The sequence below is a fragment of the Ranitomeya imitator genome, chromosome 5 (genome assembly GCF_032444005.1).
Source record: "Ranitomeya imitator isolate aRanImi1 chromosome 5, aRanImi1.pri, whole genome shotgun sequence".
NCBI classification, from domain to species: Eukaryota; Metazoa; Chordata; class Amphibia; order Anura; family Dendrobatidae; genus Ranitomeya; species Ranitomeya imitator.
This window is the reverse complement of record NC_091286.1, coordinates 226,196,550-226,220,540: the sequence shown is the minus strand read 5'-3', so window position 1 is coordinate 226,220,540 and position 23,991 is coordinate 226,196,550.

Sequence of the window (23,991 nt, the reverse complement as noted above, 5' to 3'; positions counted from 1 at the left end):
TACCGGATTCTTGGCTTCCTCTATATAATTTTTTTTGGGGGAGAGATGGGGATCCTCATACACATTAGACGATTGCCTAAACACATCAATATTGGCATGTTTGGCCTCCATTAATCTAATGTGTATGGGGCATTAATATGAACCTGTCATGTCTAGAGTTGAGCAACTTTAACTTTTTTAGGATCGAGTCGGGTTTCGCGAAACCCGACATTCTCAAAAGTCGGGTCAGGTGAAATCGGTCGATTAATGCAAAAAGTCGGGGGGCGACCGAAACACGAAACCCAATGCAAGTCAATGGGGACTCAAAGTCGGCAGTGAGTGGAGGACAGGAAAACACCTACAGTGTTCATTTTAATGCCAAAAACATCAATTCTTATTTCTTAAGTTTGTCAATCTTAATTTACTTTATAAAAATAGTTAGGCATTGAAAACAGGGGCTCATTTGGCTAAAGTTGTGGGGGGGTAGGGCTGACTCAAGATTTTCGTGGGCCCAGGAAGCACGGAATACGTCACGGCAGTGGAGTAGGGAGAGGTAAGTATCTCAACTTTGCAAATTCTGTGATCCTGAGCAAGCAGAGGGGGCCCACTAGTTAGCACTGGCACAGGGCCCCTCATAGTACGGCGGTGTGTTTGGCGGTGGGCGGCGCCTCCCACTGCCAGAGACACTTTTGCGTACTATGAGGGGCCCTGTGCCAGTGCCAACGAGTATTCCCCCCACCTGATGAAGGAACCTGCACTTTCATCTGCACCTTCCTCTTTTTCCCCGTGTAAGGTGGTATAGTATGAAGGAGAACCTGACTTTCAGCAGGGTCAGATTCTGGCTGTGTAGAGTGCAAGGGGAATGTAGTGGTCTGGGTCAATGTATCAGCAGACTCATCTAGCAGTGGCTGGGCAATGGGCAGAATGAGGAGAAAACACAGATATAGGCCCAAATAATAAAGTAGGCTAAATGCAGTTCAAAATTGGTAAAAGGACTAAACAGGTGGCATAGCTTTGTTCAGTGGAGGACAACTGTAATGAGTGGCGCAGACACAGTTAGTAGGCCCAAAATAAAAAAGTAGGCTAAATGCAGTTCAAAATTGGTAACAGGACTAAACAGGCGGCATAGCTTTCTTCAGCGGAGGAGGACAACTGTTATGAGAGGCTGTTAGGACTGGCGGAATGCACCAAGAAAGATGTAATGGATGCGTTCGCAGTCCGGGGTCCACCGTGCAGGTAAAAACCTGCTGCTAGTAAATGGCAGCGTAATATGGCGGTGGAAGCGAACCCGGTAAAACCACAGGTTCGCAATACCGCACTAAAGAGTGCAAGCAAGGAGTCAGCGAACACAACCCCAAGACACAGGATTGAGGTCCGATTAGACCACTTGCTGACACAACACCGCAACAGGGTGTGTTAGGCAACTCTAATAATTAGAGCACCGAAGTGCGAACTGTGCCGTGCTGGCAGGCACCACTAAGCACCCAGACGTGGGTCAGGAAGGGCACTACTGGCGCGTGGCGCCGCACTGGCGGTCACAGCAATAAACGCTGATACGTGTGTGACACGTTGAGAGATTAGTCGGGCGCTAGATAGCAGCCATTCTCCATACGCGAACAGTCATACAATAGGGTAGGGGTATTTAATGAACGACTTGCACTCACAACAAACACACGTATTCAATAGTAAGACAATACTAGCGCATGGCCGTGCGATCATGCGCAGTTTATATAGCAGCAGCACAGGAAGTGGCTACAGTACCTTTGCCCTTCCAAGACCTGCCAAAAGGACCAATGGAATGTGCTGCAGGGCCTGAGCACATGACCCTCGATCTCCAACGGGAGATCTTACCCTGGACATGCTCAGTACGTGCAGACAAGGACTTAGTCCCAGAGAAGTCCGCTCGCTGCTGACCAGCACTGACTTTAATGGCAGAGACTGGAGAAGCAGCAGTAACTCTCAGAACAGAGTGAGAATGAGCAAGACGCTGGGACCGACGTCTTTGCTGAGCAGACTCCACTGCGGCTGGACAAGAATGGGAGACTGCAGCGGAGGTGGCTCGAGATTCCCCCTGTGCAGAAGCGGGAACTCGACCCCTAACATTACCACCCCTCCTAGGGCCCCCCCTCCTTGGGCCTCGCTACGTTCGAAGGCAGCAATTAGCTGCGGAGCCCGAATGTGCTCAGCAGGCTCCCAGGATCTATCCTCAGGACCGTAACCCCTCCAATCCACCAAATAAAATTTTTTGCCACGAACCACCTTGTACCCCAAGATAGCGTTCACCTCGTAATCGTCCGTAGACGAACCCGACGTCCCAGTAGATGACTCAGAAAACCGGGACATGCAGACGGGCTTAAGGAGGGACACGTGAAAGGTGTCGGTGATACCTAGGCGTGGAGGAAGGGCCAGACGGTAAACCACAGGATTAACCTGTTCGAAGACCTTAAAAGGACCTAAGTAGCGAGGTGAAAACTTGGTAGACTCAACTCGCAGCCTGATGTTACGGGCGGAGAGCCACACTAAGTCGCCAGGAGCAAAGGTTGGAGCGGGGCGCCGATGTGCGTCGGCGGAGGACCTCATTCTCTCCTTGGAAGCCTGAGTGGCATCCTGAGTGTGATCCCAAATGTCCCGTGCCTCCACAGCCCAGTCTGCCACCCTGGAATCGGCGGAAGACACGGGCATGGGCACAGGTACCCGCGGATGCTGACCATAGTTAAGGAGGAATGGAGTCTGTCCAGTGGAATCAGCGACGGCATTGTTAAGAGCAAACTCCGCCCACGGTAGCAAAGATGCCCAGTCATCCTGCTTAGCCGAAACAAAATGTTGCAGATATGTGACCTGGTCTGGTTGGCTCTCTCTACCAACCCATTCGTCTCGGGATGATAAGCCGAAGAGAGATTCAACTCGATACTGAGAAGACGACAAAGCTCTCTCCAGAAACGAGACGCAAACTGGGGACCTCGGTCACTGACAATTTTGTCTGGCATACCGTGAAGACGAAAGATGTGTTTGACAAACAACGCTGCCAAGGCCCGTGCAGAAGGTAACCAGGGAAGCGGCACCAAATGCACCATTTTAGAAAAATGGTCGGTGATTACCCAAGTAATGGTACAGCCACGAGACTTGGGCAGACCCACAACAAAATCCATCCCGACCATCTCCCAGGGCCTGTCTGCCACCGGCAGAGGGTATAACAAACCAGCTGGCCGTTGTCGGGAAGACTTATTCTTGGCACAAGAGACACATGCCTGAATGTAGTCTCCGACGTCACGAACCATATGTGGCCACCAGTATGTCCTCGCCAGTAGCTCAGATGTCCTTTTTGCCCCAAAGTGTCCACCCACTCTGGATGAATGAGCCCAAGCGAGAACCTCCGGACGCAAATTGATGGGAACAAAAGTCTTGCCCGGGGGCACAGACTCCAGCGAAACCGGAGCTACAGTTCTCAGACTCTCCGAAGGGACAATGAGCCGAGGCTCGTCCTCCTCCTCCTCAGCTGACACGAAGGAGCGAGAGAGAGCGTCAGCACGAATGTTCTTCTCCCCGGCGAGATAATGTAGGGTAAAGTGGAACCGGGAGAAAAACAAGGACCATCTGGCCTGACGAGAATTCAGCCGCTGGGCTGTTTGTAAATAGACCAAATTCTTGTGATCCGTGAAAACTTGGAATGGGAACCGAGCACCCTCCAAGAGATGTCTCCACTCCGAAAAGGCCAACTTCATTGCCAGCAACTCTCTATCCCCGATGGAGTAATTTTTCTCCGCTGGTGTGAAGGTCTTTGAGAAAAAGAAGCATGGGTGCTTCCGACCCTGAGCATCCTTTTGATAGAGGACTGCTCCAGCACCAACGGATGAGGCATCCACTTCCAAAAGGAATGGCTTACCCACATCGGGACGATGTAAGATAGGAGCACTGGCAAAATGGGACTTTATAGAAGAGAAGGCCTTGGAGACCCCTTCGGACCACGATTTGGGATTCGCTCCCTTCTTGGTGAGGGATACCAAGGGAGCTACCAAAGTTGAGAAGTGGGGAATGAACTGGCGATAGTAATTTATAAACCCCATAAAGCGCTGCACCGCTTTAAGAGAATGGGGTTCCTGCCAGTCCATCACTGCTTGTAGTTTGGCAGGATCCATAGCCAATCCCTTGGCCGAGATGATATAGCCCAGGAAAGGTAAGGACTCCTGTTCAAACACACACTTCTCCAACTTTGCATATAAGGAATTCGCCCGTAAGAGTTCGAAGACTCTGCCAACATCTCTCCGGTGGGAGTCAATATCTGGAGAGAAGATGAGAATATCATCCAGATAGACTACAACCGAGGTGGAAAGCATATCCCGGAAGATATCGTTGACAAAGTCCTGAAAAACGGCTGGGGCATTACAGAGCCGGAAGGGCATCACCAGGTACTCATAGTGCCCATCCCTGGTATTGAAAGCCGTTTTCCATTCGTCCCCCTCACGGATGCGAATTAAGTTGTAGGCACCCCGCAGATCTAGTTTGGTGAATATCTTTGCTCCCCTTAGCCTGTCAAAGAGCTCCGATATCAGGGGCAACGGGTACTTATTTTTAATGGTGATAGAATTGAGACCCCTGTAATCAATGCAAGGACGTAATTCCCCGTTCTTCTTCTGTACGAAGAAGAATCCCGCCCCTGCAGGAGACACTGACTTCCTAATGAATCCTCTTGCCAAATTCTCCTGGATGTATTGAGACATAGCCTCCGTCTCAGGGAGAGAGAGGGGATATACCCTTCCCCGAGGAGGTTCAGCTCCAGGCAAGAGGTCAATAGGACAGTCATAGGGGCGATGAGGCGGTAGAGTCTCTGCTGCCTTTTTAGAGAATACATCTGCATAGCACCAATAGTACCTTGGAAGAGATGAAAGGTCTGCGGGTACCTCGGTAGTAGAGACCTGTACACACTCACTCACACACCTGCCCATACAAGACTTACTCCAACCCAATATTCTCCCAGAGGACCACTCAATATGAGGGGAGTGGTAACGGAGCCAGGGTATTCCCAGTAAAATCTCATCCATTCCCTCGGGTAGGACTAGAAGGGAAATAATCTCCTGGTGGGAAGGGGACATGGACAACGAGAATGGAACAGTCTGGTGTGTGATTTGTTGTGGAAGTGTCGACCCATTCACAACTCTAACATTTACAGGTTTGGCGAGCATAACAAGTGGTACAGCGTGGCGCAGAGCAAAAGCAGAGGACATGAAATTTCCCTCTGCTCCTGAATCCACACAAAGCTCGACTGGTAGAGTGGATGAGTCAAACAGGATTGTCCCTTTAAAGGACAGTTTGGAGGAAAAAGCCGCTGTGTCTAGTGAACCTCCCCCTAAGGTTACTAGACGCGATCGTTTTCCCGACCGCCGTGGACATTTATTAGTGTAATGTCCTCGTTGGTGACAATTTTTACAAACCATGGGTACTCGAGCGGCCTGAGACTTAGGTCCCGCTCGAGAAACCTCCATGGGCTCATGGGAGTCGGACGCCAAAACGGAAGATTCAAGAGGTCTGGCGAAGGTGGGAGCTAGTTTAAACCTCTGCCTACACTGAGTCTGCTCTAACCTTCGTTCGTGAAAACGGAGGTCGATGCGGGTAGATAGAGAAATAAGCTCCTCCAGTGTGGCGGGTATCTCCCTGGTGGCTAAGGCGTCCTTCACGTGGTCTGCCAGTCCCCTCCAGAACACCGGAATTAGAACTTTACCCGACCACTCTAACTCCGAGGCTAGAGTCCGGAACTGGATGGCAAACTGACTGACCACGGACGAACCCTGAGTGATTGTCAATAACTGGAGCGCGGTATCGTGTGTAATACGGGGTCCCAAAAAGACCTGCTTCAGAGCGTCCAGAAAGAGCGGAGCACTCTGTACCACACGGTCATCACGCTCCCAAAGTGGCGTTGCCCACTCCAACGCCCTGCCCGACAAGAGAGATAAAATAAATCCCACTTTCGCCCGTTCCGTAGGGAAACGCGCCGCCAGGAGCTCAAGGTGTATGGAGCACTGGCTTACGAATCCGCGACATTGTTTACTGTCACCAGTAGTGTTGAGCATTCCGATACCGCAAGTATCGGGTATCGGCCGATACTTGCGGTATCGGAATTCCGATACCGAGATCCGATATTTTTGTGATATCGGGTATCGGTATCGGAAGTGTAAAATAAAGAATTAAAATAAAAAATATTGTTATATTCACCTCTCCGGCGGCCCCTGGACATCAGCGGGAGGATCCGGCGTCCGGCACGGCTTCTTTCTTCAAAATGCGCGCCTTTAGGACCTGTGGTATGACGTCCCGGCTTCTGATTGGTCGCGTGCCGCCCATGTGACCGCCACGCGACCAATCAGAAGCCGCGACGTCATTCCTCAGCTAAAGTCCTAGAATGAGCGCCTTTTAGGACCTGAGGAATGACGTCGCGGCTTCTGATTGGTCGCGTGGCGGTCACATGGGCGGCACGCGACCAATCAGAAGCCGGGACGTCATTCCACAGGTCCTAAAGGCGCGCATTTTGAAGAAAGAAGCCGTGCCGGACGCCGGATCCTCCCGCTGATGTCCAGGGGCCGCCGGAGAGGTGAATATAACAATATTTTTTATTTTAATTCTTTATTTTACACTTTAATATGGATCCCAGGGCCTGAAGGAGAGTTTCCTCTCCTTCAGACCCTGGGATCCATTAGGATACATTCCGATACTTGATGTCCCATTGACTTGTATTGGTATCGGATATCGGTATCGGCGATATCCGATATTTTTCGGGTATCGGCCGATACTATCCGATACCGATACTTTCAAGTATCGGACGGTATCGCTCAACACTAGTCACCAGCAAACTTGTCAGGAAGCGGGAGATGGGATAAAGTCGGGGCAGAGGTGGCAGCGGACAAACAGGCTGCGGGCTACACTTGCAGCCTGAACAGCGACAGCAGTGACATCCACAGCTGAGGTTGAACGCTCTAGAGCCGCCAACCTTCCCTCCAGCTGCTGGATGTACCGCTGTAAACGCTGATCGTCTGCCATTTACTAGCGAGACCCTGGCGCTAGTATTCTGTTAGGACTGGCGGAACGCACCAAGAAAGATGTAATAGATGCGTTCGCAGTCCGGGGTCCACCGTGCAGGTAAAAACCTGCTGCTAGTAAATGGCAGCGTAATATGGCGGTGGAAGCGAACCCGGTAAAACCACAGGTCCGCAATACCGCACTAAAGAGTGCAAGCAAGGAGTCAGCGAACACAACCCCAAGACACAGGATTGAAGTCCGATTAGACCACTTGCTGACACAACACCGCAACAGGGTGTGTTAGGCAACTCTAATAATTAGAGCACCGAAGTGCGAACTGTGCCGTGCTGGGAGGCACCACTAAGCACCCAGACGTGGGTCAGGAAGCGCACTACTGGTGCGTGGCGCCGCACTGGCGGTCACAGCAATAGACGCTGATACGTGTGTGACACGTTGAGAGATTAGTCGGGCGCTAGATAGCAGCCATACTCCATACGCGAACAGTCATACAATAGGGTAGGGGTATTTAATGAACGACTTGCACTCACAACAAACACGTATTCAATAGTAAGACAATACTAGCGCATGGCCGTGCGGTCATGCGCAGTTTATATAGCAGCAGCACAGGAAGTGGCTACAGTACCTTTGCCCTTCCAAGACCTGCCAAAAGGACCAATGGAATGTGCTGCAGAGCCTGAGCACATGACCCTCGATCTCCAACGGGAGATCTTACCCTGGACATGCTCAGTACGTGCAGACAAGGACTTAGTCCCAGAGAAGTCCGCTTGCTGCTGACCAGCACTGACTTTAATGGCAGAGACTGGAGAAGCAGCAGTAACTCTCAGAACAGAGTGAGAATGAGCAAGACGCTGGGACCGACATCTTTGCTGAGCAGACTCCACTGCGGCTGGACAAGAATGGGAGACCGCAGCGGAGGTGGCTCGAGATTCCCCCTGTGCAGAAGTGGGAACTCGACACCTAACAGAGGCTCACACAGACTTAGTAGGCCTAAAATAAAAAAGTAGGCTAAATGCAGTTTAAAATGGGTAAGAGGAGTACACAGGCGGCATAGCTTTTTTCAGCGGAGGAGGACAACTGTTATGAGAGGCTCACACAGACTTAGTAGGCCTAAAATAAAAAAGTAGGCTAAATGCAGTTCAAAATTGGTAAGAGGAGTACACAGGCGGCATAGTTTTCTTCAGCAGAGGAGGACAACTGTTATGAGAGGCTCACACAGACTTAGTAGGACTAAAATAAAAAAGTAGGCTAAATACAGTTCAAAATTGGTAAGAGGAGTACACTGGCGGCATAGCTTTATTCAGCGGAGGAGGACAACTGTTATGAGAGGCTCACACAGACGTAGTAGTCCTAAAATAAAAAAGTTGGCTAAATGCAGTTCAAAATTGGTAAGAGGAGTACACAGGCGGCATAGCTTTGTTCAGCGGAGGAGGACAACTGTAATGAGAGGCTCACACAGTTACTAGGCCCAAGTAAGTAAGTAGGCTAAATGCAGTTCAAAATTGGTAAGAGGAGTACACAGGCGGCATAGCTTTGTAGTGGAGGAGGACAACTGTTATGAGAGGCTCACAAAGACTTGGTAGGACTAAAATAAAAAATTAGGCTAAATGCAGTTCAAAATTGGTAAGAGGAGTACACGGGCGGCATAACTTTGTTCAGCAGAGGAGGACAACTGTTATGAGAGGCTCACACAGTTACTAGGCCCAAGTAAGTAAGTAGGCTAAATGCAGTTCAAAATTGGTAAGAGGAGTACACAGGCGGCATAGCTTTGTTCAGCGGAGGAGGACAACTGTAATGAGAGGCTCACACAGTTACTAGGCCCAAGTAAGTAAGTAGGCTAAATGCAGTTCAAAATTGGTAAGAGGAGTACACAGGTGGCATAGCTTTGCTCAGCGGAGGAGGACAACTGTAATGAGAGGCTCACACAGTTACTAGGCCCAAGTAAGTAAATAGGCTAAATGCAGTTCAAAATTGGTAACAGGAGTACACAGGTGGCAAAGCTTTGTTTAGCAGAGGAGGACAACTGTTATGAGAGGCTCACACAGACTTAGTAGGCCTAAAATAAATAGTAGGCTAAATGCAGTTCAAAATTGGTAAGAGGAGTACACAGGCGCCATAGCTTTGTTTAGTGGAGGAGGACAACAGTTATGCGAGGCTCACACAGACTTAGTAGGCCTAAAATAAAAAGTAGGCTAAATGCAGTTCAAAATTTGCAAGAGGAGTACACTGGCGGCATAGCTTTGTTCAGCGGAGGAGGACATCTGTTATGAGAGGCTCACACAGACTTAGTAGGCCTAAAATAAAAAAGTTGGCTAAATGCAGTTCAAAATAGGTAAGAAGAGTACACAGGCGGCATTGCTTTGTTCAGTGGAGGACAACTGTAATAAGTGGCTGACACAGTTAGTAGGCCAAAAAAATAAAGTGGGCTAAATGTCAGCCAAAAAAAGGTCATAAATAAACTGGTGGCATAGCTAGGTACATGGGTGAGCTCCTCTGCTGAGTAGTAGACAGTGGTAGTTGGCACAAAGTATTAACTGGTCTAAATGGAGGCCAGGGCCCCTGTATATTTTTACTATCATCTATCATTTCAACAAATTTGTATTGGCAGTGCCATTGAAGGGTTTAACAGCACAGACTACACAGTGGTGGAGCAGGGAGAGGTAAGTTTTCAAGTGGTAGAGCACTGTTTGAGCTGGGGGGAACACTCTCTCGTGGGCGGCAGTACTGGCACAGGCCCCTCATATTACGCCGTTTTTTGTGACATTGGTTGTGCACCACCACCGTCAGAGACGCTTCATTGTATTATGAGGAACCCTGTGCCAGTGCCGTCACCCAAAAGTGGGCACACCCACCTGTCCAGGCAAACGGCACTCGCACGGGTGCTTGTGCCAAGTGGTGACCACGACCCTGTGGGGGCAGTCAGCCCATTTAGGGGGGTATAAAAATGGCCTAAGGTGGACATTCAGCAGCTGCAAATGCAGGAATTGGAGCAGTCAGTTAGAGGAGGCCAAAAGCAAGACATTTTTAAGGCAAGCTACGTGCCAGCTGGGGAAGGTGGGGCAAAATAATTTGAAATCCATGATTGGTTCATTTTAATGAAGGTTAGATCATCAACATTTTGGGTAGCCAGACGAGTCCTTTTTTCGGTCAGTATTGAACCAGCAGCACTGAAGACTCTTTCTGATATCACACTAGCAGCTGGGCAAGCGAGCTCCTGTAATGCATATTCTGCCAATTCAGACCAGGTGTCTATTTTACATGCCCAGTAGAAACAGAAGAACAGTAGAACAGAAACAGAAGACTATTGAAACAATCTTTTTCATGATTAAGATCTACATAGAGCTTTTTGGTTTAAATGAGCCATTATGTTTAGAGAAAGTATATAGCACCATTAATTCCACAGCACTTTTCAGACATCATAAATACATACACTGTCGGCATTGGGGCTCACAATCTAATTTCACCTATTGGTATATTTTTGGAATGTGGCAGGAAATCAGAATACCAGAAGAAAACACATTCAAACATGATAAGAACATACAAATTCCTTGTAGATTTTGTCTTTTGTCTGATTTGAACCCAGGACTCCAGCTCAGCAAACAGCAGTGGTAACCACTGAGCCACCAAATTGACCAAACTTAGCCAAGCCACATTACAACAGAAAATCCTCATTCCATCTGTGCAAAACAGTGTTAGGGTGGTTTCACATTTGCGTTTTTGTTTTGCGCTTTAGCGGTAAAAAACGCAAAAAAGCATGCGTTTTTCCCCCTATATTTAACATTAAAAATGCATGCGTTTTGACGCGTTTTGCAACGCATGCGTTTTTTTCTGCATGCGTTGTGTTGCAGAAATGCAACATGTATTATTTTTAGCGGCGTTTTTTTTGCCGCAAAAAAACGCATGTGTTTTTTTGCGGCAAAAAAATGCATTGCTGTCTATGTAAACGCATGCGTTTTTAACCACATGTGTTTGCATGCGTTAAAAACGCATGCATTTAAAAAAAAAAAACACTTATAAACCATCCCACACCATAAAATTGATAAAGGGATCCTACCCCTAATCCTAACCCTAACCCTACCCCTAACCCTAACCCTAACCCTACCCCTACCCCTACCCCTAACCCTACCCCTAACCCTACCCCTAACCCTAATCCCTTTAAGGGTAGGGTTAGGGTTAGGGGTAGGGTTAGGGGTAGGGTTAGGGGTAGGGTTAGGGGTAGGGTTAGGGGTAGGATCCCTTTAGGGTTAAGGTTAGGGGTAGGGGTAGGGTTAGGGTTAGGATTAGGGGTAGGGTTAGAGTTAGGGTTAGGGGTAGGGTTAGGGTTAGGATCCCTTTAGTGTTAGGGTTAGGGTTAGGGGTAGGGTTAGGGTTAGGGTTAGGATCCCTTTAGGGTTAGGGTTAGGATCCCTACCCCTAACCCTACCCCTATCCCTAACCCTAGCTCTTTCTGTTTATAGTAGGTTTTTTACTTTATTTTGATGATTGGCAGCTGTCACACATTTATCTGCATGCTTTTAAAAAACGCAAACGCATGAAAAAACGCATGTAAACGCGTCAAAACGCCGCGCTTTTTTCACCATGCGTTTTTTTTTAAACGCATGCGTTTTGAAACGCATGTGTGAAACCAGCCTTAGAAGTATCATGGATTGAACCTGTGTTGCTGTATCTGTGCTATAATTGATGAAAAAATGAATTTTGAATTATACCTGCAAATTCTAAGGTAAAATGTCAGGACATCTGTCCATGAGCTAAGGCTCAGGAGAAAATGGGTCTTCGGCATGACAATGACCCAAAGCACCAAAGTTGTTCTACAAAAGAACGGTCAAAGAAGAATAAAGTTAAAGTTTTGGAAGGGCCACTTCAAAGTCCTGACCTCAATCCTGTTAATGGGTGAAAATCCACCAATGCAACAGGTAGTGCTATTTTGTTAGGAAGAATTAGCTAAAATTCATGCTGATGTGAAGGACAAATCAACAATAATCAGAAAGTTTAGATGCAGTAATTGCTGTACATGGGGATCACAACAGATATAGAAAGCAAAGTGTCGTAGACAGCCACTGCAGACATATCTGGCAGTGGCTTATCTCCTGAGTAACAATGAAGAATTGGATGCTAAAATTCACACTCCTAAACCCTTATCTGTGTTGGGGGACAGCAGAGAAGCCCCCATACAGAAATTGTCGGTGACTTTATTCTAATTATTATGAAGGCCTTATTATTCTCTTTTCAAGCTCCCCCCAGACCTCTGCCTTGCAAAAATCATAATCAGGACAAAACAAATTGCTTCTATATTGTCAAATAAGTTCTGATTCCCAAATACTGCATCTGCTAATATTTATCTCTACTTATACAGTGTGCTTATATCTCAAAGTCATTACTGACTGTGGGACATCTGAGCCTATGTCTAATTGTTTCAGTTAGTGTAGACTAAAAAAAATGAAATTCCAGCTGCCCTTTTAAAGGGCTTCTATGCATCCATTCACAGTGGAAAGGCTTGTTTGCTCTGAACGTAATGTATCAAGGACATGGTTTGAAATGTGTTGTTGCATGTCTCTCAATGATATAAAGGATTGCTATCGTGCCACAAATATTTTATAATACATCTTGAAATCCATGCTTAATAAAGAGAATGGTCAAAAATTCTCGCAAAGCAGCAGATGTTTCCCGTGTTTGGCCAACATCAGTATAGTGAGCCTGGGATGTTATGAAAGGAAAGAATTATGACTCCCTTTAAATTCTCCTGTGCTCAAAGTTGTCAAACTTATCTCCATAAAAGACCTGATTCCTTGAGAATTTGATGGTATGAATCAGATGGATCAATCTGATAAGGTTTAGAATAGTGTATTTGGAAAACTTTGTGTATGTTTTTAAAGAATTACCTATTTTACTACTTTTTGTTCACAACATAAGCATCGGTGTGACGTGCAAGCTGCAAGTTAGTTTTACATAAATAATATTCAGTATTCTTTTGTATTCAGAACTAATAACATCAGCTAAACCCAACAACATCATCAGGTTAAGGCAATAGGCTAATGTTTATGGGGGACCATGTCTCTCCCTGACAGATAAAGTGGGGAAGATGAGGATCCAGCATGTTTAATTTCAGGCTATTATTTTGTTCTAAGAAATAAATAAAGTTGAGTGGATCAGTCAAAATTATAATTCGCCTGATCATGTGGATTTGCTTGGGAAATTCCATTTTAATATCCCTTATACTTTGGGGTCCATTTAGACCTCAGATCATAATAAATGTTATTTATAAAACATAGAATAACCCTTATACTCACTTTACTGCTCACTTCACCGATCCTCACCATTACCTGTCCCACACTTGTTGCATCTTCTGATCCCTGCTATGAGCACTGAAATCCATGGGCTTCTCACACTGAACCAAGACTTCTGGCTCTGATGACACCAGTAGGGTTTTACATAAGCGTTCACAAAATTGTTATAGCATAATAATATCACGAACTGCACTGTGACCATACAGAACTGTCTTGATCATCTTCAGAGCCAGATGTCCTAGCGCAGTGTGACAAACGATGTGAGGATCGAAAGTTGTTGCAAAACCATATGGGTGATGGAAAGGAGTGAAGGGGCTGAAAAGGTGAGTGGTAAAGTGTGTAAAGTGAGTATAAGGATTTTTTTAAATTTTATAACCATTATATGGCCCATGCAAAAAAGAATTACAGAAATCTGGATATTGGCAAATGTGGAATTTTGTAAAATTCAAGTAGAACTCAGTATCAATTGAATATATTTGTTCAACTCTAAAGATATGTTGTCACCAGAGATATGCAAGGAGCAGCAATGGGTGCTTCGTTTGCCCTGGCTTATGCCAATCTGTTCCTGGGGCTGTGGGAGAGGGACCTCTGCCTTCCAGATCAACAGTCGTCGATGGACCGTGTCACCCTTTGGACGCGGTATATGAATGACATCTTCTTGATCTGGCAGGGATCAACCACATCTCTGCATGAGTTTATGGAGGTTCTCAATACAAATGCAGAACTTTTCACATCACGTACCAATGTGGAACGGATGTGATTGATTTTCTGGATAAAACTGTGTGTAGAGACACAAATGGCATTTTGCAGACTACCGTAAACAGAAAAAAATACATCTACAAAAATGTAATGCAACTGCACGCCTCCTCTGCCCACCCAAAATCAGTGATGAATTCTATACTGATTGGATAATTACTCCGTCTGCGTAGAATTTGCTCCAGCAATTATGACTTTGAAAATCAGTGTTGCAGATTCCACGAAAGGTTATAGCAGAAGGGTAATAAAGAGAGCCTATCATAAAGCGAAACACTCCACACACCAGGTCCCTTCTATATAAACAGAATGATACAAGGGCTACGGAAAGAGTTAGATTTATCACTAATAGTCATACACAATTTGCACGATTGAAGTGATGTCTCCAGAGGGTGTGGCCGATCCTTCAAACTTGCCCTATTATCAAACAACTTATATAAAAAACGCCTGGTGTGACAATTAGATGCTCCACAAATTTACATGACTACGTTGTCCGTACTTATTATCAGAGTGAGTCTAGATCCACATTTCTTGATGGCGTGATCCTGGGTGTGGATGTGTGCCTTGTGGCCAGTGCATCGTGTGCCCCAATATAGATCGGGTTAATACATTTTTCAACTCATTAGATACCAGGACATATGATATTAGGAAGCATATTACATGTACTTCCAGATTTGTCATTTACTTTGCTGTGTTTCTATGTAATCTAATCTATGTGGGTCTGACTACACGTCATCTTAAAGTACAGGTTAGAGAACATGTGTTGGGGATTGATGCAGCGGCCGGGCATGGTGATGTGCCCACGCTCAGGAGCCTGCCACGCCACTTCAAAATGCATCATAATTGTGACTAGGGTTGAGCGAAATGGGTCGGCCAGATTCAGAAGTCGCCGACTTTTGGCAAAGTCGGGTTTCATGAAACCCGACCCCTGTGTGGGGTCGGCCATGAGGTCGGCAATCTTCTGATCTGGAATCGGAATTCCGATACCGAGTTCCGATATGTTTAAGATATCGGGAATCGGTATCGGAATTCATATTTAAGTGTAAAATAAAGAATAAAAATAAAAAAAATATTGATATACTCACCCTCGGACGCGCCCTGGTTCTCACCGGCAGCCTTCCTTCCTAAGAATGAGCGCCTGAAGGGCCTTCGATGATGTTGCGGCTTGTGATTGGTCGTGTGAGCGGTCACATGGGTGTCATGCGACCAATCACAAGCCGCGACGTCATCTAAGGTCCTTCAGGCGCTAATTCTTAGGAATTACTAATCATCTCTTATAAATCGATTCTGTTGGGGATGTGCAGATCTCCGCTAGCTATATTCAGGTGGTATGTAATTTTACAACCACATAGGAATATCTATTTGATTGCTGATATATGGATATAATTTTATTTTGTAGCTTCCCTTAATGTTGCCAGTGGGATATTGGTAGTCATTTCTATATACAACCCCTGGCAAAAATTAAGTAATCACCAGCCTTGGAGGATGTTAATTCAGTTGTTTAATTTTTCAGAAAAAAAGCAGATCACAGACATGGCACAAAACTAAAGTCATTTCAAATGGCAACTTTTTGGCTTTAAGAAACACTAAAAGAAATCAAGAACGAAAAATGTGGTAGTCAGTAATAGTTACTTTTTTTTAACCAAGCATAGGGGAAAAATTACAGAATCACTCGATTCTGAGGAAAAAATTATGGAATCACCCTGTAAATTTTAATACCCAAAAATAACACCTGCATCAAATTAGATCTGCTCTTTAGTTTTCATCTAAAAAGGAGTGAAACAAAGGAGAGGATTATCAAACTCTTAAAAGAAGGTCAATCATCACGCAATATTGTAAAAGATGTTGGTTGTTTACAGTCAGCTGTGTCTAAAATCTGGACCAAATACAAACAACATGGGAAGGTTGTTAATGGCAAACATACTGGTAGACCAAGGAAGACATCAAAGCGTCAAGACCGGAAACCTAAAGCAATATGTCTCCAAAACAGGAGATGCACAAAAAAACAATTGAGGAATGATTGCGTGGAAACTGGAGTCAACGTCTGTGACCAAACTGTAAGAAACACCTAAACAGAAAAAAACAAGGTTACAATGGGCTAAGGAAAAGCAATTGTGGACTGTAAATTATTGGATGAAAGTCATATTCAGTGATGAATCACAAATCTGCATTGGGCAAGGTGACAATGCTGGAACTTTTGTTTGGTGCCGTTCCAATGAGATTTATAAAGATGACTGCCTGAAGAGAACATGCAAATTTCCACAGTCATTGATGATATGGGGCTGCATGTCAGGTAAAGGCACTGGGGAGATGGCTGTCATTACATCTTCAATAAATGCACAAGTTTATGTTGATATTTTGGACACTTTTCTTATTCCGTCAATTCGAAGGATGTTTGGGGATAATGAAATCATTTTTCAAGAAGATAATGCATCCTGCCATAGAGTAAAAATTGTGAAAACATTCCTTGAAAAAGGACACATGAGGTCAATGTCATGGCCTGCAAATAGTCTGGATCTCAATCCAATTGAAAATCTTTGGTGGAAGTCGAAGAAAATGGTCCATGTCAAGGCTCCAACCTGCAAAGCTGATCTGGCAACAGCAATCAGAGAAAGTTGGAGCCAGAATGATGAAGAGTACTGTTTGGCACTCAATAAGGCCATGCCTCAGAGACTGCAAGCTGTTATAAAAGCCAGAGGTGGTGCAACAAAATACTAGTGATGTTTTGGAGTGTTTTTATGTTTGTTTGTTTTTCACGATGCCATAATTTTTTCCTCTGAATTGAGTAATTCCATAATTTTTGCTCTATGCTTGGTTAAAAAAGTAATCATTACTGACTACCACATGTTTTGTTCTTGATTTCTTTTAGTGTTTCTTAAAGCCAGAAAGTTGCCATTTGAAATAACTTTAGTTGTGTGCCATGTCTGTGATCTGCTTTTTTTCTACAAAATTAAACAACTGAATGAACATCCTCCAAAGCCGGTGATTCCATAATTTTTGCCAGGGGTTGTATAATATAGTAATTGTTGCATTTTCTAGTATCTAAAAATGTTCATTTACTTGTGCCAATTTGGCCATGTATGATATGCTATCATTTGTATTGACATTAGTATTGGTTGGTTACCTCACTCCTTTGGGATTGTGGGCTGACTCATGTGGATCATTGCTCCGTAGATAATCTTGTCTCTTGTGCACTGACACTGGCACGCATGCGCGCTACGGTCCCGGCTCACCTGCCGGCCCTGTGATCGTGACACTAGTAGACACATGATGCTGACACCACTGAGTGCACTGGTTACTTTGGCGACACATGCATCACACATAGTGGACCCTGCGCTCCTATTGGTGGGAGGTGCCTTTTTAACATTGAACCTTCTGTTAGTAATCTGCCCCTTGACAAAGGCTTTGCTATCCATAACGTGCATCAGGGAGGCACACTGCAATATTTTTCCAGGCCATCTCACCAGGTATAACATTAGTTGCCATGCCATGTTAGGGCATGTTAGGTTAGGCTATGGGTTGCACTAGATGGACTTAAAGTCTTCCTTCAACCTTAATAACTATATGATGCCTGTTACTTTTTTTTTTTAGACCACTTGTGAATGTGCAATAAAGAAGAGTTATACAATGGTCACGCTCAGAGTGACGCATGGTAATACACTGAATACCCTTGTAGCATGTGTGCCCTAATGTTCGCATGTGCATGTTTTTTCTTCCTCCCTTCCATACTCCTGTACCTCTGTTATATTCAATAAAGATGTTCTGTACTTTAAAGTATTTTGGGATAATTGATTGTGTGTTTTTTTTGGGTTGTTTTGTCATGGTTCATATTTAGCGATTTATCCCCTTATTGTCCATGATACCTCTAGGCCACACTTTTTACTACTATTAAATTACATTCTTGATAAATGTGCTCTAGTGTGGTTTCCATGAAGATTTTATGTTTTAAATAAAAGTGTAAAAATTGTATTTTCAAACAGTATATTTTTGAAGGTGGTGTCAGATGTTCCACGGTGTACTCAAAGTTTAAATCTGTGGACATGGCTCCAAGGTTTACTGGAAGATAATAAATTAGAGGACTGGACTTAGTCTAGTAAAGAAATGAAAAGTGCTTTGCAGATAGGCAGAAATAAGTTACATGGTTTTATAAAGTTCAAAGACAGAACAAGATTTATAGGTGATAAAATTAAAATCAATATCAAGAATGATAGATTGTGTGTGGATACTGTGAAAAAAAGGTTGATAAAACATTGGCTGCAGGTCAAAGAATGTAATACTTCATTTGTACAATGACTTGGTGTTGCTGCTGATAAAAGAAAAATGTGCCCAGTTAAGGGTGTAATGGACTATTTCTTTGTTGAATAGTCTACAGTGTCCTGTTTCTAACCAATGACTGCCCTTGTAATAATCCAAGAAAACACAGACTCCAAGCATAATAATATTTTTATTATTGTTAAACAAAGCAATAAATACTTTGACATTCAGAATAACGTCATTGGACTAGGACAGTGGAAACTATATGCATATGTGTTGTGCTAAAGCATTCCAGTTACGCCTAGTGTTTAAGGGCAAAAGTTTAATCATTAATGTATCCAGCACTGTAAAAATGCACTTGCACATTTCTGTTGCCTGATGTGAAAAACATGTTCTGACTTATTCATTGAGCCACGCATGAAATCCATAGTTCCATTTAAATCAATACAAAAAGTGTTAGATAATGCCAGGAGACATGACTTTTATTTTTCTCTGATGCTGCAAATTTCTTGACATTGAATCAAAAATCACTATGAAACTGTGAGAACTGACTGTTACTTAACAAAAAAAAAAAGAAATGAGCAGACCAGCACATACATTTATCAACGTGAAGTAAATGCGCAGGTGCAGACTGCCATAGCTGACATGCAAAATGACAGACACAAGATACAGCAGCCAAGTGAAAAGCACGAAGATATACAGTATATATATATACAGTACAGTACAGACCAAAATTTGGACACACCATCTCATTTACCGATTTTTCTGTATTTTCATGACTATGAAAATTGTACATTCACACTGAAGGCATCAAAACTATGAATTAACACATGTGGAATTACATACTTAACAAAAAAAGTGTAAAACAACTGAAAAAATGTCTTATGCTCTAGGTTCTTCAAAGTAGCCACCTTTTGCTTTGATGACTGCTTTGCACACTCTTGGCATTCTCTTGATGAGCCTCAAGAGGTAGTCACCAAGAATGGTTTTCACTTCACAGTTGTGCCCTGTCAGGTTTAATAAGTGGGATTTCTTGCCTTATAAATGGGGTTGGGACCATCAGTTGTGTTGTACAGAAGTCAGGTGGATACACAGCTGATAGTCCTACTAAATAGACTGTTAGAATTTGTATTATGGCAAGAAAAAAGCAGCTAAGTAAAGAAAAATGAGTGGCCATCATTACTTTAAGAAATGAAGGTCAGTCAGACAAAAAAATTGGGAAACTTTGAAAGTGTTCCCAAGTGCAGTGGCAAAAACCATCAAGCGCTACAAAGAAACTGGCTCACATGAGGACTGCCCCAGGAAAGGAAGACCAAGAGTCACCTCTTCTTCTGAGGATAAGTTTATCCTAATCACCAGCCTCAGAAATCGCAGGTTAACAGCAGCTCAGATTAGAGTCCAGGTCAATGCCACACAGAATTTTAGCAGCAGACACATCTCTACAACAACTGTTAAGAGGAGACTTTGTGCAGAAGGCCTTCACGGTAAAATAGCTGCTAGAAAACCACTGCTAAGGACAGGCAACAAGCAGAAGAGACTTGTTTGGGCTAAAGAACACAAGGAATGGACATTAGACCAGTGGAAATCTGTGCTTTTGTCTGATGAGTCCAAATTTGAGATATTTGGTTCCAACCACCGTGTCTTTATGTGACGCAGAATAGGTGAACAAATGGACTCTACATGCCTGTTTGCCACTGTGACGCATGGAGGAGGAGGTGTGATGGTGTGGGGGTGATTTGCTGGTGACACTGTTGGGGATTTATTCAATATTGAAGGCATACTGAACCAGCATGGCTACCACAGCATCTTGCAGCGGCATGCTATTCCATCCGGTTTGCGTTTAGTTGGACCATCATTTATTTTTCAACAGGACAATGACCCCAAACACACCTCCAGGCTGTGTAAGGGCTATTTGACCAAGAAGGAGAGTGATGGGATGCTACGCCAGATGACCTGGCCTCCACAGTCACCAGACCTGAATCCAATCGAGATGGTTTGGGGTGAGCTGGACCGCAGAGTGAAGGCACAACAAGTGCAAGGGCATCTCTGGGAACTCCTTCAAGATTGTTGGAAGACCATTCCCGGTGACTACTTCTTGAACCTCATCAAGAGAATGCAGAGAGTGTGCAAAGCAGTCATCAAAGCAAAAGGTGGCTACTTTGAAGAACCTAGAATATAAGACATATTTTCAATTGTTTCACACTTTTTTGTTAAGTATATAATTCCACATGTGTTAATTCACAGTTTTTATGCCTTCTGTGTGAATGTATAATTTTCATAGTCCTGAAAATACAGAAAAATCTTTAAATGAGAAGGTGAGTCCAAACTTTTGGTCTGTACTGTATATAAACATTGAATGCATGAATCTCAATTATTTGCATGTATGAGGTCTTATTTTTGAGGCTAATGTTGTTTTCAATATGGTATCATATTGAAGTACTTACAAAGTAATATTTCGATTGCTGTTTATTGCATTTTTTGAGTGGAGCAACCAAAAAAGGAAGCCTTATATTTCACATTTTTTTCTGCTCTAAGGCTTGCACCACAATGGTTAAATAATTTAATATTTTTATACATCCGATTTTTGTAGACATGGTGATAATAAATACAGTTGTAATGTCACAGGGATACCGTGACAGAGAGGGACAGAAGATTGCAGCATCTGGTTACACAAACCCCTTATTGTATTAGATCTGCTTCATCAACATTTCAGGATTTCCTTGCTCTGTTATTGCAAGGGTTAATCAGTTCTGTCTATCTTCTGGAGCTCTGCATCCAAAAATGTCTCAGCTGTTCTGTGTTGGCCACTCCTCTCAGGTGTAAATGCTCACCTCTTGCACTATGGAAATGCTGGTCATAGTTACAACTTCCTGGTTTGCTAGTGAAGAAGAGTTCTGAATTAGTAGCAGTTGGTTGGTGTAGTTTACAAGAGATATCTGAGTGGATTTGGTATTGTGTATTTATCCTAATCCATCCCCATTTGGTTTACCGCTCCTACTGTTCCTATGATTTCCACTTGGTTGGTGAGTGTATTTGCATAATTGTAATTTCTTTTATCCCTGTCTTTTTCCACTGTCTGTCAGGTTAGTGTTCTCATTATCCTATACACTTCCATACCTCGCTGGGTGGGTGAGGAAATTGATCAGTGTGCATATAGGAGCATAGCAAAGTACGAGACACCAGGATCTCTACCTTCAGTGTTAATTTGGGGTACAGAAATAGCCTAGAGTCCTCTGAGCTTGAGGGACAGGGAAGGAGCCCATTGCCACAGGAAATCCTGCTACAGTATCATGCCATGTAGCCTTTCTTAAACTAAGGGTTCATTTAACCCAGGGATTTCAAATTCAAATACACTGAGTGCCAAAATTAAAAACTTGGACAAAGTTGATGACCAACATTGAAATTTAATGAAAAATTTTCTACAATTTACAATTATTTAATTTCCCAGAGGAGCATTGCATGGCTTTTAGCCTAAGTCATATTGCACAACTCATTAAAGGGTTGATTGTGACTTGTAGGATCGCTACTCCCAACAGGTGGCGCTATAGAGTTTAAGTCCTCTTTTTCTCAGAAGAGGCAATTTGCATATTTAATTTCCCAGAGGAGCATTGCACAGCGAATAAGTCTCCTTACATTGACAAGCCAGCTAGTATGTCATTCTCCATAAGGAGAAACGTTACCCCTTAATCCCCAGTCCAAAGCCTCTCAGCTAGCCAAATCAGTTTTCATGCTTCGCACTGACGAGGGCCAACAGCCCAAAACACCGTGTCTGCGAATTGAGATACTGATTTGGCTTTAATCCCAAGTCATATTGCATGACTTGTTAAAGGGTTGATTGTGACTTGTAGGATCACTACTTCCAACAGGTGGCGCTATAGAGTTTAAGGCCTCTTTTTCTCAGAAGAGGCAATTTGCATATTTAATTTCCCAGAGGAGCATTGCACGGCGAATAAGCCTCCTTACCTTGACAAGCCAGCTGGTATGTCACTCTCCATATGGAGAAATGTTACCCCATAGACCCCAGTCCAGAGCCTCTCACCTAGCCAAATCAGTTCTCATGCATTTCACTGATGAGGGCCAGCAGACCGAAACACCGTGTCTGCAAATTGAGATACTGATTTGGCTTTTAACTTAAGTCATATTGCACGACTCGTTAAACGGTTGATTGTGACTTGTAGGATCGCTACTTCCAACAGGTGGCACTATAGAGTTTAAGCCCTTTTTTTCTCAGAAGAGGCAATTTGCATATACAATTGAGGAAGACTTTCCTAATCATCAAATAGAATGATGAACCTTTTCATATGCAAACAAACTTAAAGGGGTTTTACCTTTTAATTAATAGATCTTAGAATAAAATAAACACATATCGTATTTTTCACTTTATAAGATGCGCATGATTATAAGACACACCCCCAAATTTTGTGAAGAAAAATAGAAAAAAAATGTTTTTATGTTAGATGGGGTCTGCTTTATAATGCCAGTGTCTATCTTACAAATCATATATACGTCCCTCATCCTGGTATCTATATAACTCCCATCCTGGCACATGCCCCCCCTGTGCTGCTGGCACATTTCCCCCTATGCTGCTGGCATATTGCCCCCCTGTGCTGCTGGCACATTGCCCCCTGTGCTGCTAGCACACTGCCGCCTTGTGCTGGCACATTGGCACATTGCCCCCTCTGGCACATGGCCCCCATGTGCGGGTACATTGCCCCCCTGTACTGCTGGTATATTGGAACATTGCCCCCTTGTGCTGGCACATAGCCCCCCATCCCGTCCTGGATATAGCACCCCGGTCACTATATGCCCCCTGCCGGCACGAACATGGCCCCACGGTCACTATATGCCCCCCTACTGGCACGCACACAATAAAATAACAAACACTTAACTCACCTTCCGATGATGGCTCCATGCTCCCAGCTCCTCGGTTGCGCTTCCTGTTTCCTGGGCATCCGATCATGTGACCTGGGCACACAGTTATAACATCACTGTGCTGTGTCAATCACATGATCGGATGTCGGCATAGGCACAGCAAGACCCATAAGGGAGCTGGAGGCAGAAAGCCAGCTGAATAGCCAAGTGATCACTTAGAATAGGAGACACATGGGGGTACCCTGCACAACCTGGCCCTGATGGATAAACTGTCACTCACACACTGACAGCTCAGTGCACCCCAACTTCCAATTGGACAACTGAGCTGCCCATCACCATACTGACAGCTCAGCATGCCCCTATTCTAGAATGGACAGCTGAAATGTCACTTACTGTATCCAGATACACCAAAAGTAGGGCTTGTGACAGTATAATGGGCCCACATAGTCTTCCATACAGTATAATGGCCCCATATAGTCTTCCATACAAAATAATGGGCCCCACATAGTACGCCATACAGTATAATGGTCCCACATAGGACAAAACACAGTATAATGAACCCCATATTTAAAAAAATAAATACTTATCTCTCCTCGTTCTCCCACTGCTCCACTCTCTTTGCGCCCACTGCACTGTAAGCGACACTTTAGTGCCTATATGCTGCCATAGTTCTTGGCAGTGTGAGTTAAGTTTATAGATTTTAATGCTCCCCTGAAAACAATGATTGTTTGCTTTGTGCAAAAGATAATTTCAGCAGATGAGTGAGCATTTTGTTAGCTAATCAGGAGGGTTCTGCAAGAATTCAGAAACGAGAATTTTTAACAAC